We start from the raw sequence: 13,910 nt of genomic DNA, 5'->3' as shown, positions 1-13,910 counted from the left end.
CACTCTGAACACCTCAGCAACCGCATAGCAATCCTAGCAACTAGGCTTGGGCGGTAATACGGTAACATCGTATACCGCGGGATCTAAAAATAGCAACGGTATCAGTTTCAATATCGTCATACCGTCATAAAAAAAATCCAATGCACTTATATAGGAGACAAGGATTAAATATTAAATATAATTTATTTAATGGCCAAAACTGCTTATGTGTGGTTGTCATCACGTGACAGTGTGGAGGAGAAAGAGTGGGGGAGAGAGGGGGAAAGATGGCAAGTTGCGCACGGAGTGACCTGGTCTCGAAGAAGAACACGACTTCTGCAGTTTGGCAGGGATGGGCATTTCAAGCAAAAATAATATTTGAAGATCGCCTGATATTATTTGATTATTATTCGAAAATCGCACCCCTCCACCATATGCACGCACACATGCATGTAGGCTACACAGCGGAGCGGTGTGGTTATTTCTTTTCATATTTATGTTTAATAATATAATGTTGTTATTTTTTTTATTTCATCTATGTTGATTATATGAAAAGGAAACCGCATGAGATGAATAAGATTGGATCATAAGATGCCCAATATCGGAAAACATTTGGAATGGGTCAGACATGATTTTTGACCACTTATTACGTTTTGTTTTGTAGAAAGCCTTTCCTTAAAGTGAATTTCGTTTTGTATAAATTGTATCTTCATTTTAATCAATGTTTCATCAACGAATTGCCTGGATTAATAAATAAGAAGCATATATATTAGACAATATAAGCCGGCGCGTGAACTGGAGCGCGTCTCCAAAAAAAAAACGAAACTCAGCGTATAAGATAGATGCCTTAAATATCTGAGAAGTGTATATATATAGTAAGCTTGAAATGTCTACTTTTAAACAAAACAATTAAAAACTAAAAGAAACGGGCTGCTCTCTGTAGGCTAATTCATATGAAGTGTGCATTTCTCTCTATGCGTGTTCACTACTGCGAAGATGCGAGTCTGCATCGTAAACTTTATCTGTGCAGCCACTGACATAGAAAGTTTTTTATTAATAAACAATTCAAATGTTTCATGCATACTAATTACTTTTGCCGTTTCTTTGTGGCAAGCTTTATGCGTGCTTTGAGATGCAGAATAGGCAATATATTACGAAAACGCTCATTATGGTTTAGCATTCTCTCCTATATATATTTAAGTAATTTAATCAATATAAATATGTGATTAGACTAATGGCTTAAATCAACTACTACTAGTCAAAAAAAAAAAAAAAAAAAAAACCTTTAGTCGTGCACGGGCAGCCCTACTTCACATGTTTTCTAACCAGCATGTCACTGCGGGCGTTCTGAGCGCGCGACGCTGAGTGGACTGAGCACGCGGCGCGTGATCTTCAGAAATGCGCTCTCTGCTCTGGAGGAAATATTACCACTCCGCTCACATGCTCTGGTGTGAGACAATGTGCATCTTCTCCTGTTGTCTGAGAGTTGATTGACAGCTTTTAGATGCATTATTGGCATCGCCACCCTCTGGTTGAACGTGTCACCACCGCATCAGAACGGAAAACATGGGGATTTTTTATAGACTATAATCCCACAACCTATTCCATATTCTATAATAAAATCAAATAATTGAATATTCGAACATTGTGACTCATCCCTGCACAAACCAACAGTTTGGTGATGCCGTCTGAGCCTTATGTCATAATTTTTAATTAGTCACGCGGTAATACCGTATACCGCGGTAAAATAGGGAGGAGGTTTGACGGTATCAAAATTTGGATACCGCCCAAGCCTACTAGCAACCACTCTGAACACCCCAGCAACCACATAGCAGTCCTAGTATCCACTCAGAACATCCTAGTAACCATATAGAAACCATAGCAACCACAAAGAAATCACTCAAAACACCCTAGCAACCGCATAGCAAACCTAGCAACCATTCAAAACGCCCTAGCAACTGGATAGCAACCATTATGAACACCCTATCAACCACATAGCAAAGCTAGCACCACACACTAACCCTAGCAACCACTCAGAACACCCTAGCAACAATTTAAAAGTCAAGTCAAGTCACCTTCATTTATAAAGCGCTTTTAACAGTATGGATTGTTTCAAAGCAGCTTTACAGTTATAATAGAAAAAATACCGTAACAGATTGTTTACCCGCGAACCCGCGAAACGCAAACGCATAAATGCATAAAACACCCTAGCAAGTGCATAGCAACCCTGGCATACACCCGGAACATCCTACCAAGCACATAGCAACGACTCAGAAAACCCTAGCAACCGCACAGTAGCCCTAGCAGCCACTTACAACACCCTACCAACCACTCAGAACACCATAGCAACAGCATCTCAACAGTAGAAACCACTCAGGATATCCTAGCAACTGCATAGCAACCACCCAGAACACCCTAGCAACTGCATAGCAACCCAAGCATCCACCCAGAACATCCTAGCAACCATTCAAAACACCCTAGCAACTGCATTGCAACCACTCAGAACATCCAAGGAACCGCATAGCAACCCAAGCAACTACTCAGAATGCCCTAGCAACTGCAGAGCAACCCTAGCATCCACCCCGAACATCCTAACAACCGCTCAAAACACCCTAGCAACTGCATTGTGACCCTTGCAAACAGATAACCCTAGCAATCACTCAGAACACACTAGCAACTGCATAGCAACCATAGCAACTACTCATAACACCCTAACAACCGCATAGCAACCCTAGCAACCATTCAAAACACCCTAGCAACTGCATAGCAACCCTAGCAAACACTCATAACACCCTAGCAACAGCATAGTAACCCTAGTAGCAACCACATTACAAGGTGCCCAAAAACACTCAAAACCACCACAACCACATTGCAATTTCCTGGCAACCACCCACAACACCTTAGCATCTGGCAACAAGTTTTGCATGCATGGCGAGCACTCTTCATAATTTCTTCAGAAAATGTCAAAATCTAGTCTTAAATGTACAATCTGCAAATGTGTCAATCTTATAAGGTTGGTGAGTCATCAACTGTAGAAATGATGAGTAGAATGATGCTGAATATGCAAGTTGTGCCTGTTATTGGATCGACTCTCAGGACTATTTCAGGAATCAATTAACACATTTTGTCTCTTCTGTCCGAAGTGACAGATATTTGACAGCCTTCTAAATGTATGTCAGTCAAAAAAGGCTGCGCTGGTGACGACATCAGTCGAGCGCTCAGAACACAAGACTGAATCCTTTACTGCTCAGGTGTGTTACGTGCTTCTGTTTTCCCGAAACAGCCCTTCAAAATATACTTCAAAGATTATAAATCTTATGTTAGTCCAGTAATAACACAGATTTGGTTTTGAAATGTTGCATTTATATTGTCAGGCTTTATGTTTTGCATCTCATTGATCATTTTCAATTCACAAAGTTGCAGGGTTCATTGCATGCCATTTTGTTCAAATGCAGGTCTGTCATTATCTTGAGGCGAGACTCGCTCACCTCCTTCCGTCAATAAGTGGGACATTTGAAATAGACCCCAGAGTGGACTCTCAACGCACTAGAGTGAATCAAGAGCAGCCAGTGCTCAATATAGAATATAGACTCATGTTAAATGAGGTACAGACAGTACAGTATTTGCCTGCACATATCCCATCAGAGCTATAGAGAGCACATCTGTCCAATACAGCTGCCTGTCGAGAATTACAACAGCTCTGAGGTCAGTTTGCTCTGCATTTAGTACTAGAGTAAGGTTAGAATATCAAGGGGGGAAATTATATATCCTGTCTCACATTGTTTTATAAAATGCAACCTAAAAGAATATAATTATATAGACCTCATGGCAGTATTGTTTGATTACTAAAACTAAAAATCATAAAAAAAATCATTTTCATTAGTTTAAATTAAGCTGGAATACGATAACAATTTTAATATTATTAAAATCTTAATAAAAAATGTAAATGTTGCCATATGAAAACTGAATATTTTTTATATTCTATATATTTTGACAAAGTTGGCAGTTAAAAGAGATACTAAAACTAAAAGCTTTTTTTCACTGTTACCAGAAAAAAACGGCCAAACTTAAATGTAATATCATTCATTTAAATAACAAAACATAAAACCAAGTGGCTAATTGTCATTTTAACCAAACGTTACAAGTAACCAGACTTGAGAGTTGAAAATAGTGTAACAGATTTGTCTCTCTGTGTTTCTAAGTGAATCAAGAATCTATGTTGTTGTTGAACAAATCTTTTAATTGAATGAATAGCTTTTTTTTGCACTAAAGTCATGCATTTTTGAAAATATAAAAATAAAAGCCAATTCAAAATATTAATTAATACTACTATTGATTAATACTATTGTACTTAAATAATACTAAAATAACACTGCCTGGAGGATCATTGGTCTGTTCAGATAGCAGAAAAACAATTCTTAAAGGAATAAAATAAAATACAATTTTATATGGATTAGCTTATTTAAATAAATTGTATTATTATAGTTTATTTATTATTATTTGTTGTTCATTTTAGATTTAATAGTGCTGTCAAATCGATTAATCGCATCTAACATAAAAGTTTGTTAATATATACGTGTGTGTGTGTGTGTGTGTGTGTGTGTGTGTGTGTGTGTGTGTGTGTGTGTGTGTGTGTGTGTGTACACCGTGTACGTATACATAATGTATTTACAAACTTTTATGTAAAATGCGATAAATCAATTTGACAGCACTATTAAATATAAAATAAATAATATTTTGTTTTAATTTGATTCATTTTCAGATAGTGGTGTTATTCCAGTGTTATAATCGTGACTGATTGATTTGACAGCACTAATATTTAATAATTGCTATACTTTGACAAAAAATGAAGCCACGTCCACAAGGTTTTTGTAAAAAACTGTAAAGTTTGATATTTTTGGGATAACGTTTGTATGATAAACAATTGTTGAACAGTGTTGAGTTGCCACCATTTAGGCTAATGTCCAGCGTAAAATCAGCATCCAGCCTAGGTCCACAATTGTGAAACAGAGACAGCGAGACTACAATCAGACCCAAGTGACCAAGAAAATACCTATTTTTCCCCATAAAACACAAGGACAGTGTCATGGCCGGAGATAATGTCCTATATTGGCTGGTCTAGTGACTCACTGGCTCCAGTAAGCTCATTTATGTCTGCCTTGGCCTCTCCATCCACTCTATGGCACCAGACAAAGTCAAAGGGGGTGACATTTTGTCCCAGATTTTATGGTTATGTTGCAGGTTTATGAGGACCACACAGCAGTAATGTGTAATGTTTAACTCTGTTTAGGTCGCAGAGGGATCAGAATACAGCTAAAAATGTCCTGACTCAGTTAGTCTGCTCCGCATCCAAACCATTATGAGAACAAGAACTGTCCTCCGCAGTTGGTTTGCATTGCAGTGGGTTCTGCAAATAGGCCATAGAGCAGAGGTGTAGTAATCAGCTCTTTCCTGTAATTAGACAGAGCACAAGTGAATGAGAGACGACATAATGTGTCCCGTTCTGTTCTGTTTGGCACTCTTGGGCCTTGCCCTCCAGACATGTCTAATAGGAAGAGAGTTTAATTAAAAGAGAGAAAGAATGAATTTGGATGTCTCCATGATGAATGAGCTATGGAGGGCGGTTCGAATATTTAGTAGTGATGAGGTGGGCAGCGATTGAAAGTGTTCGGCTTTTGATTCATTCACAATATTTTTTTCATAGAAGGAACAAGTTGTCAATTTCTAATCTCATAAGAGAAAGTAAAACCCAAACCTAAAAGTGTTATTTAACTGCACTCTCTCTCTCTGGTGACTTCAAGCAGATTTGTTGACACGCACATGTGAATAACATATAAGGGTAGTTTCTGGCGTAAATGGGTTATTCCTACAGTTTGGTTGATTTTGAAATTAGCAGTTTTGTTGAAAACATTTTTTAGTCTCGTCAAAAGGAGATAATGTCTGTCTATCTTAAAAACACACTGGTTAAGCTCAGGCTATAGTATAACCTAATAATCCTGACCAAATATTTTACAGTTCACAATCACATTCTATGGAAATTGTCCACCCTGTTACATGACTTATTTACAATGCAGTGTAACAGGGTGGACGTTTTAAGCTAATAAAGGCCATTACTAGCTAGACATGCTAGCCGATTAGAAGATTATCATTTCAGAAGAATTTGAATAGATATATAAAATATATTTTCATGCCAAAAACATTTTCATGTTTAATTTGACACAACAGGGCAACGTCTCAGTTTTAAGCGTTGTCGTGTAAACGTACCCTTAGAGTTTCATCCCTCAATCTAATTTGAGCATAAGTGTTGGGACAATTGGGTTCATTAAGGGTACGTTTACACGACAACAATATGCTTAAAACAGAGAAGTTTTTCCATTGAGTTTTCCGCGTATAGACGACATCATTGGCGAAAAATTACATAAAAAGACTGTATTCTGCTGCCAGGCAATTAGATGGCAATGAAACACTATAGATTGAACACATAATACGCATGTGCGCGACGTCATCGTCTTCAGAGATTCGCGGTTTTGTTGTTTACATGGAGACCGTTTTCAAAAACTTGCACTTTGAAACCCGTTTTCAAAACTTTGCGTTTTCGGGCACCCGAAACGTCATTGCATGTAAATAAAACGGCCAAAATGCATAAAAAAGTTTTACGTTTTTAGTTGAAACCGGTGTCATGTTGCATTAATTGTTCACATTAAAAGCAGGGAATAAGTAGTATCAGTTATATCCATTGCTTCTGCATCCTGAGTCTTGCGTTTTTTGGGACAAAACACATAAGCCAGGATGAAGACGAGGGAGCTGATTTGGATGCTAAATGAAAAGAGGAACTCAATAAGAGATAGCCTATAGGACACACAATAGCCAAATCAACAGTTTGGAATATTCTGAAAAAGAAAGAAACCACTGGCAACTTCAGCAACCGACATCAACCATGGTGCGTTTCCCAAAAGCATTGTTAGCCAACTTTGGTTGCATGTTGAACTCTATTGATAACGACGGAACTTGCAACCATGGTCATATTGGCTTTGGAAAACGCACCACAGGTCGGCTGAGAAAAACAACAGCAGCTGATGACAGACAAATCATAAAAGCTGTGAAAAAGAACCCTAAGTGTCAGTAAAACTGAAATGGTCTCACAATCTACCGTTCACAGGAGACTTCGACAGAAGAATTACAGAGGCTACACAGCAAGATGCAAACCTCTGATCAGATCCAAACATGGAAAAGCCAGATTAGAGTTTGCAAGAAGGCACAGAGATGAGCCTGTAGAGTTCTGGAACAGTTTTATGGACAGATGAGACAAAGACGAACTTTTATCAAAGTGAGGGGAAAGCAAAAGTATGGAGGACAAAAAGGAAATGATCTAAAGCCTCATCGGAGGTAGTGTCATGGCGTGGGCATGCATGGCTACCCCTGGAACAGGTTCACTCATCTTTATTGATGACTTAAAGGCACACTGTGGAATTTTTGGCCACTAGGGTGCGCTCGACCTGTAATTTTCACGTCTAGTGCCCCTAGAGGCCACAAGCGTCTCAGCATTGTCGCAAAAGTCAACAAACAGTCAACCTCCCGTGTCTTTATGCGAGTGCAGACGGCATTTGATTTGTATGTTGGAGAAAGTTAATCGATTCACTACTGACCAAAATAATAATATAAATATAAGATTAATAATATAAATCCTATAAAGAAAACAAATTGAATAAAAGTAGCATACGCAGAAAACAATGTCTGATCAGGTAAGTCGCATTGACAAGGGTTGCCCAATCCTGCTCCTGCCGATCGTCTGTTCTGCACAGTTCATCTCCAACCCTAATCAAACACACCTGAAGCAAACAATTAACGTCTTCAGGATCTCTTTGCAATGGGTTGGAGATGAAATCAAGTAGTCGGGAAATCGTGTAACAAAACTGATATAACTCACTACATATTTCCGTTATTTGTAGTCTTCAGTTTGTTTTTCCTTTTACACAAATACAAACATATATGAGCTGAAAGGAAAAAAAACATTTACATTTGTATACGGCAGTATGTTGTGACTTATATCAGTTTTGTTACACGAATTCGCAGTAAATATTACATTAAATATACACTTTTATGCCGATGTTTATTTTAAACTCTCCCTTTTTCTTTTTTTGGTCTCCTCTGACAAAATCTTTGCTTTCTTCCGAGTAGCTGTTGATTCAGCCATGACGACAACATACAGACGCCGGCAATCCGCGAGTTGAGCTCTCACGTTAGAATTTGAGGAAGTTGGGGTGGTGGGGGAAGTGACGTATGCCGTAAAGCGGTCGAATTTTGTAGTTCTTTTTGTGCTCGGGTTCCTACCCGAAACCCGAAGTTACATAGTGCTAGTAAAAGCGATACAGACACCTTCAGGCTTCGGCAGACGTGTCATTCAACCTATTGTAAGTCGATGTACCATCTCAATGGGTTTTGGTAATATATTATAAAGGTTGAAAAGTTCCACAGTGTGCCTTTAATAAATGATGGCGGCAGCAGAATAAATTCAGGTGTACAAAACCATCTTGGCTACCAATGTTTAAGAAAATGCCACCAGACTCATTGGGAAGCTCTTTAATATTGCAACAGGACAATGACCCAAAACACACTGCCAACTCAATCAAGGAGTTTAACAGGGGAAAGAAAATGAAGGTCTTATATTGGCCAAGTCTATCTCCAGATTTAAATCCTACCAAACATGCATTTCACCAGCTGAAGAGGAGACTAAAGGCAGAAACTCCCCCAAAAACAAGCACATGGCTGCATTATAGGCTTGGAAAAGCATTTCAAAGGATGAAACCAAAAGTCTGGTGATGTCTACGGGTCAAAGACTCACTGCTGTGATTGTGTGCAAGGGATTTGCAACTGAATACTAGCTTCTAACTTGTACATTTGCAATACTAATATTGGGTTGCCATACCCAATACTAAAATTAAAATAATATAATATAAAAATGAAATAATAATATAAAAATGTAACTAAAATTAGCTAAAAACATGTATGTGTTGAAACAGCTAATAATGATGTGTGACATTCTGTTCTTTTGGCTCATATTCATGCTTTAATCATATTTAGAGATTTCTTGACTCCTGAGCAAACAGAGCAATTTTGTCTTTAAAGGGTTAGTTCAACCAAAAATGAAAATTCTGTCGTCATTTTCTCACCTTCATGTCGTTCCAAACCCATAAGCCTTTTGTTCATCTTCTGAACACAAAAGATCTTTTTGATGAAATCTGAGATTTTTCTGTCCCTCGATTGACACTTTGACGTTCAAAAAGTAAATAAAGAGATCATAAAACTAATCCATATGAATTGAGCGGTTTAGTCAAACTTTTCTGAAGAGACACGATAGCTTTATATGAACAGATTGAATTTAGGGTTTTATTTACAAATAAACATTCATCAACTCACACATCAGTTGTGGTAAACGGAAACTCAAGCAGGTTCGCTTGACGTGTAAGAACCAATGAGGTTCATTCTCATGTTACGCAGCACGTTTGAGCTTCCACAAGAACCAATACGGTTCATTCTTGTGTTACGCAGCACGTTTGAGCTTCAGCAAGAACCAATGAGGTTCATTCTTGTGTTACGCAGCACGTTTGAGCTTCTGCAAGAACCAATGAGGTTCATTCTTGTGTTACGCAGCACGTTTGAGCTTCCGCAAGAACCAATGAGGTTCATTCTTGTGTTAAGCAGCACGTTTGAGCTTCCACAAGAACCAGTGAGGTTCATTCTTGTGTTACGCAGCACGTTTGAGCTTCCACAAGAACCAGTGAGGTTCATTCTTGTGTTACGCAGCACGTTTGAGCTTCCACAAGAACCAATGAGGTTCATTCTTGTGTTACGCAGCACGTTTGAGCTTCCGCAAGAACCAATGAGGTTCATTCTTGTGTTACGCAGCACGTTTGAGCTTCCACAAGAACCAGTGAGGTTCATTCTTGTGTTACGCAGCACGTTTGAGCTTCCACAAGAACCAGTGAGGTTCATTCTTGTGTTACGCAGCACGTTTGAGCTTCCACAAGAACCAGTGAGGTTCATTCTTGTGTTACGCAGCACGTTTGAGCTTCCGCAAGAACCAATGAGGTTCATTCTTGTTACGCAGCACGTTTGAGCTTCCGCAAGAACCAATGAGGTTCATTCTTGTGTTACGCAGCACGTTTGAGCTTCCGCAAGAACCAATGAGGTTCATTCTTGTTACGCAGCACGTTTGAGCTTCCGCAAGAACCAATGAGGTTCATTCTTGTGTTACGCAGCACGTTTGAGCTTCCGCAAGAACCAATGAGGTTCATTCTTGTTACGCAGCACGTTTGAGCTTCCGCAAGAACCAATGAGGTTCATTCTTGTGTTACGCAGCACGTTTGAGCTTCCACAAGAACCAGTGAGGTTCATTCTTGTTACGCAGCACGTTTGAGCTTCCGCAAGAACCAATGAGGTTCATTCTTGTTACGCAGCACGTTTGAGCTTCCGCAAGAACCAATGATGTTTGTTATCGAGCGTCAAGCATGTTCTGTTGAGCTTCTGTTTATGTACACTGATCAATGTATATGTGAATAAAAGTCTAAATTCAATCTTTTCATCATAAAGCGATCGTGTCTCTTCAGAAATTTTGGACTAAACCGTTCATTTATATGGATGGATTCATATTGGAGGAAAAATTCTTTGTCTTCTATTCTTCTGTGTTCCGAAATAAAATCCTTATGGGTTTGGAACAACATGAGGGTGAGCAATAGCAGAATTCTCATTTTTGGGTGAACTAACCCTTTAATGTCTCAATACTTATAGAGGGCACTGTGTATAATAATCTCCAAATACTTCTATAATAACATTGGCTTTCCTCTGCGTGATTTTAAAATCAAATAAGCTGCCATGCAAAATGCCCCATTACTTTTTACAAAACAGACTTTCAATGAGGAGGGGATTATGAGTTAATGAATGTGGTGAGTAGTATTAATCTTCTCAGCAGCCTGCCTGGAGTATTCCTCACTCGATACTTGCCAGACTCATTAACATCCCGGGTCTCATTTAATAAATGTGTTAAAATAGGCTTAAGTAGATTAGATTTTATTATAGATTTTGTCTGCCGGTCCATATATTAAAGCCCCTGCAGGTCAGCCAGCCCACTCTATACGCTCTTCTGCGACGGTTATAGCAGGTAAAATATTCTCAAGCCAAATCAATCCAAAGTGTAGCGACAACACGAGACGACTTCTCTGACATCAATACAACAGCAAGCAGACATAACCGCATCACTTTGATCAGAGCATTTGTGTGGCCTCATTCTGCCATGGATCCTGACAACCTGGAGGCAGAGGCAAGAAAGGACATGCCATGATTAGGTGTGCATCTGAGGCTAACCACACACACACACACACACACCTCTCGCCGGTTTCTAACAAACATGACAGCTTGACATTGCACCTGGGTTCGATTCATCTGGATCAGGTCCCAGACAAGTGTGAAGAAGAGAGACAGCACTGGAACTGAGACAAAGAGAGTTTGCAGCCCTCCTAGTAACCTTGCAGAAACGTTGCAGCTTTTGTACATTTTGAGGAATGCTCAGCTGCTGCATGTACAGTATAGGGATGATTTTCAATAAATGCACACTCTGGCCGCACACATTCACACTCTCATCCTTCAGACTGTTTGATGAGATTCAGTTGCCATGGAGACAGCTGAAAGTGATTGATTGGCCAGCACCTGAAAAGTGCTCACCGAAACTTCTAGACCAACCAGTTATTTTTAAAGGGCCCTGTGGGAAATCTCAGCATGAAGGACGTGAATCAAGAGAAAGTTTGCTACATCTGTGCTGAAGGTCACTGCAAAAATACTGGCACAATTAAAGACGGCTCTCCCATTTGCGTCGCACATTAATGCGTCGATTCGCTCTAGAAGTTTGCATTTGCACGGCTTTGAGACCACAGCATGGATATCTGTCCTTCAGCTCTTTCTCTGGTTAAGAAATAACTGAAAATGAGAATCGTCACCAGAAATCGGAGATCAAATTAATATTTCTCCTTGGAGATGTGGCAAGGACAGTCTTAAAAGCATCTCACATTTAATTCCATCCCTTTTCCATCAACAGAACGGAGGTGAAAATGTTATTCATTTATCAAGAAAGAAGAATGCCATTTCATTTACATACAGTAGCTCAACTTATAAGCATGACGTCAGCAATGTCAAGGTCCCTGGTTTGATTCCAAAACGTACATTTTATAAGTGAGCTGCAGTATAGTCTGGCAAATATATAAATGTAGAGGTCAAATGTCTTTTTTGAGCGTTCTGAGTTTTCACTTATCCACCAGTTCAAATAAATCATTGTTCATGAACAGGCATGAACAGATCCTCTCTCAGGACTAGACATGACTCTCACGCTGGGCCGCTCAGAGGGCCGGAGACTGGACAGAAAGTCGAGAAACATGGACACAAATGCTCGTCTGTAAACCAAGACAATGTGAAAGTGAGAGGACAAAACAAAGCAATTTGTAACCATTTCGAAGACAATTTGTGCTGCGTCAGGAGGATCATGTCAACTGAATACAAAGTGCAACACTGGGAAGATTCAGAGCCTCTGCTCGATGGGCAATTACTACATTTTGTCCTCTAGGACCATAATTTAAGATACAATGAAAATATATATATTTTTTAAAACTCTATTTTGGATGCAAATAAACAAAGTTTCAGTATTAAGTTGGTCTACTACTAAAAATAAATATACGACTATTTTCATCTCTGTTTACAAATAAACACCTATATTAGTCTTGCAAATGTTTTTAAATTAATGAGTGCACTCATGGATTCAAATATTGGATGATCTGCGATTTAAACGGAGTATAACATCGCCCTCCAGTGGACGTTTGAACAAATCAGTTATATCGGTTTTTTTTTTAATGTATCACTCATCTAAATAGCATCTGTTAAACTATCAAACCAATCCAAATCAATTTTTAAGACAACATGATCATTCTTTGTAAAAAGAAAGTGATTATTAGTCATATTTATTGGTCAGTCATATTGTGAAATAATATTACAATTTAAAAGAACTCATGTATAGTTGAATACATTTAAAAATGTAGTAATTTATTCCTGTGATCAAAGCTAAATTCTCAGCATCATTACTCCAGTCTTCAGTGTCACATGATCCTTCAAAAATCAATCAAATATGCTGATTTGCTGCACAAGAAACATTTATTATTATTATCAATGTTGAAACCAGTTCTTGTTCCTTAACATTTTTGTGGAAACAATGATACCATTCAAACCTTTGTGGTAAGATTACAAAAAAAGAGCGGGATTAATACTTTTATTCATCAGGGATGCATTCAATTGATCAAAAGTGACAGTGAAGACATTTATAATGTTTCAAAAAACTGTTTTTAATAAATGTAAAATAAATATTATTCATTGAACTTTCTATTCATCAAAGAATCCTGAAAAAAGTATCACCATTTCCACAAAAATATTAAGCAGCACAACCGCAAAAATATATTATTTTGTAATATTTCACTGTGATTAAATAAATGCAGCCTTGTTGAGCAGAAGAGACTTCTCTCAAAACATAAAAAATTGTAATGTTGCCAAACTTTTGACAGGCACTGTGTGTGCATGTATGTATATATAGTTAAATAAAACATTAGACATTATTTCATCTGAACTTTTTTTTAATATAAAGCTTTTGCTTTTATACAAACATCAAAGACATAAGGCTTTCTTTTTTTCTTTTTACATAAATTACATTTCAAATACACAGCAATACTGCGATTATATTGTCAGATTTTACACTATATTGTTAATTAAAAAATAATAATAATAATATTTGCTACTGAAAATGAAGGTGAAACTCCATTAAGATGAGTTTTAATCTGCTTATCTCTCCTGAAAGAATATTTGCAAATATTAAATCTGCAATAAAAAGGCGGTAGTTCTGT

The sequence above is a fragment of the Rhinichthys klamathensis genome, unplaced genomic scaffold, assembly GCF_029890125.1.
Source record: "Rhinichthys klamathensis goyatoka isolate OS25496 unplaced genomic scaffold, OSU_Roscu_1.1 h1tg000050l_1, whole genome shotgun sequence".
Classification (NCBI taxonomy): domain Eukaryota; kingdom Metazoa; phylum Chordata; class Actinopteri; order Cypriniformes; family Leuciscidae; genus Rhinichthys; species Rhinichthys klamathensis.
Note: the sequence above shows the minus strand (reverse complement) of the source record.